The sequence below is a fragment of the Cupressus sempervirens genome, chromosome 3 (genome assembly GCF_028749045.1).
Source record: "Cupressus sempervirens isolate cs-2001-9-10 chromosome 3, ASM2874904v1, whole genome shotgun sequence".
In the NCBI taxonomy this organism is placed as follows: domain Eukaryota; kingdom Viridiplantae; phylum Streptophyta; class Pinopsida; order Cupressales; family Cupressaceae; genus Cupressus; species Cupressus sempervirens.
In genome coordinates this window covers 280,431,283-280,435,077 of record NC_143120.1, presented here as the reverse complement: position 1 = coordinate 280,435,077, position 3,795 = coordinate 280,431,283, and the positions used below count along the sequence as shown (strand labels likewise).

At 29.2% G+C, this 3,795-nt stretch overlaps 1 long non-coding RNA gene across 1 annotated transcript in view; it reads right to left on the bottom strand.

The window, feature by feature from the left end:
* Positions 1-864: 864 nt before the first annotated feature.
* The window catches only part of LOC149566026 (uncharacterized), an 8,172-nt gene continuing 5,241 nt past the window's right edge, over positions 865-3,795 (bottom strand). The window contains exons 2-3 of the long non-coding RNA XR_016361524.1: positions 1,119-1,178; positions 865-987 (exon numbers count right to left, since the gene is read on the bottom strand). This is a non-coding gene — a long non-coding RNA (uncharacterized LOC149566026). The remainder of the gene's footprint in view (positions 988-1,118; positions 1,179-3,795) is intronic.

The following is a 3,795-nucleotide window of genomic DNA, read 5'->3' as shown; positions in this document are numbered from 1 at the left end:
TAGCATCTATAGTTCCTTCTAGAAACTTGTGTTTTTCTTTTGTGCAACTTAAAAGATAATAGTCCACATTTTCCACATTATTTGATAAGGCTTGAACTGCAAAAATATCTCCTGCATGTATATAAAAATATAGATAAATATAAAATAATTTTAAAATGAATATGCATGTATTTTAATTTATATATATGTACTATAATATGTAGACACAAACCTATCATAACTAAATTAGAAATGCACTCATAATCAGCTGAATATATAGGATCATGAATGTCAATGTCAATGTCAGTGTCTTCAAAAGGAGGCTTTCTAACTATCTCTTTCAAATCCCAATGTGAAACATATCCATTCACAATATTTTCACATGCACTCACTAGGTTGTCCTTAATGCAGTCATCACAAAAACATGTTTTCTCTCTTACTTTAATTACTAGAGGTTTATGGTTTCCTGTAGTCATCACTTGATGCAAACTTCTAATACCAGGGAGCATTTGAAAATTGTAAGGATTATATCAATCTATATCTGTTACAAATACATTAAAAATAATTGTCATATTTCAAAATATAAATATATCTAATATAAAACTAAACAATTTGAAAAATACATTTAAAAATAAATATATCTTAGAACTCACCTTTCACTTCCCAAAAGTAATGCTTATTGTATTCAGTATCTCGAGTAGCAAAATGAACTTTGCACCATTCAACAATTTTATTTGCACTCTCTATCCTATTCCCTATATGCACATACAATATGCATATATATAAAATTTAAAAGTATATATCCTACTAGTATTAAACATGTACATTAAACATGCATATATTTACTCACAAGTTCATGTTGTCGAAGCACATGCTTTATACATGCTCCTGGTCCATCATTCTCCCATTTTTTGTGTCCACTTTCAAAGAAATTCCATGAAAACCTAACATTGGTTCTAGCATGTTGCATTGCTAACCAATTAAATGCTTTCGCAGATTTGAATTGTCCTATGAACATGAAACATGATAAGTATCTACAATTATCTATGTACATGTATCAAATAGAAATAGGCACATGTGTACAAATAAATAAAAGTTAAAATAAAGTTAAATAAATGTGTAAGTTTGTGTATACTAACCTACACATCCATCAGACCAAATCCAGTGCTTTGAAATATTTATTCCATGATTTTTGAGATCTTCAAAGAACATTGCAAAACAATGAGCCACATAAATTTTATCATGAACTCTATCATCACTAATATAGAAATGAACCTCTTTGATGATGATGTGTTTATTCTCATCTAACCTTTCTATCTGATCCACCTCAAATTGTGCATGTCTATAGGTCACTTGCACAAATATTGCAACTTTTTCAGAATGATAATATTTCCCTTGAAGCTCTGTTTGAGGTGCAAATGTATAATTCTCAAAAAAATCTACAACTAAAAGTATACAACTAGGTGGAAAACAATTTTTGGAATCACGAAATTGTTTAGCTTGCCATCATGCACCATGACAATGTTGGATATGTGGATATATCAATGGATGAAATTTGGTCATAAACTCATCATAATGCAATTCACTCTCCTTCAATACAATTTTTTTGGATTCATCTCCTATCTTATTTTGGTATGTCTCATACTCATATCTCATCCATGAGACTGGCGTGGATTCATTAATTTTCTCAATTTGCATTTCAAAAAAATTCATAAATCTCCACAATCTTCACATTGATTTTTGATGCATTGCACTTTGAACTCATCTGAATCTTCTATTTTATCACCTAATATGGACTTCACAAATTGTGTTGTACTGCTAGGGATGACCAAATTAGGATCAAGAACTGCCATAAATTTTTTATATGATTGCAAGTGTAGACCAAATTCAACATAATTTTGACAACAACAAGTTTCACGCATCTTATTTATACGTACAAAGGAAGGACGCAAACTCTCAAACATTCTTTGACATATTTTGACATTTGAAAATTCTTTCTTGAATGTTTGAAATAATTTACTTTGAGTTATATCTATGAAATGTTTTGGATGTTCAATTTTGGCCCCTATCTCTTGATCTTTAATTTGTATAGTATCACGCCTGTTGGAAGAAACACGAGAATGTGTGGTCCAAAATTCAATAACTTGTCTTTTCACATCTTCAAAAAAAATTTATTTTCGAGGAACTCTACAAATATTCACCCAGTTATTCTCAATGTTATCATCTAGCGTATTTCTCCTCTTTATGTATCTCTGAACAGTTCTTCTGGATATATGTATAGTACATGAAAAATTGCGCGTACTTATTTTCTATGTGTCAATTTTCTACTAGATATAGTAGTCAACAATGCTCTACGTTCATTACTCAAATCATCTCCTCGAGTTGTGTTGTCAATTTTGTTATAATCATTTTGCAAGTTTTCAACTATTGTTTTATTAATATTATGTGCATGGTTTTTCATGTTATCAACACCCAAAAACTCTAAAATAGGTCTCATATATTTTCTCCTAAATAACTTGACAAATAAGTGTGCCTATCCAAATATACTTTTATCTTTGAAATATTCATCCCACATGTTCTGACAATGCTTTCTAATAGTGTTATCATTTATCAAATCTTTAGATGGAATCTGGTTAAAAAGTAGTTCCTCATCCAAATCCATCAAATTTTTTATGCCTTCTAATTTGTTTCTATCAGTAGAGCTGCCAATTTCTTCCTCTTCATTACTTTCATTCTCTTCATGAATCTCATCTTGTTCAAGAATTTTAGTAGGTTGGTTTTGGTTATGTTTAGTATGAACTTTCATTTTTTCATCTCTTTTCCTATCATATTTCCTTGATCTTTTCCTTTTACTACCCATTGAATGCTTTTATCTATAGAAAAAAAAAGAAAAAAGATTTGGATACTAAATACCAGTTAATGCTTCAATTTAAAATATATAAAAATAAAAATAAGTAGACAGGAAAAAATGCCTTACAAATATTCGATCCTTTGTGATTCTAAGGATTTCTGCGAAATAATTGCTAAAAAATACTTTAGAAATCATTGTCTTTTAAAAATGCTCTTCTATTTTTTATTATTTTCTATATTTATTAAAATAAAGAGAACACAAATGTTGTTTGTTACATGAAATGGTTTGGGATTAAGTTATTTTATACTTGAAACCGTCAAACTAACCACTAGCAATTAGTTGGGCCGATAAGGGTTCCGGCCAAAACCGTTCTGGCCGTAATTGTTACTACCATAAGTGTTTTGGTCGGAACTGCCTATGTGGCATCCTAGGTGGCAACTAGACAAGCAAAAAATAAGAACTTCTGCAAACTTCTCACTTTGAAGGCCAATTTGACCTAATAAATTGAATTTTTTTTAAAAACTAAAAATATAGTATTGTAGGTCTCGGAGTCAGGATTACGATCATATAATTTTTTTATTGTTTTGATTATGGATAATATGTTATAATTTGAAAATATTACAAGTAGGTATTTTAAGATTCGGGAAGTTCTCTATTCAAAAATAAGAAAAAAACTAGTAAATCATGTCCAAAAATTATTATTTTTTAATGTTGCACTAGAGGAGAGAGTCTTCTTCAAGAATATGTAATTTTTTTTAAAAATATGTAGATTTGATAGGAAAAGTTTGACAGGAGAAAAAAAATTAATTTTTGATAACTTTGACTTTGACCAATCATAACTTGAAAAATATTACCCAAATTTCAATTTTTCTTTTTTGGTGCACTAGGTATACATGATGACTCTAACATATTTGAAAATCAGACCAAAATATGAAAATTTGCATATATTTGTTTGATGGGAAAAA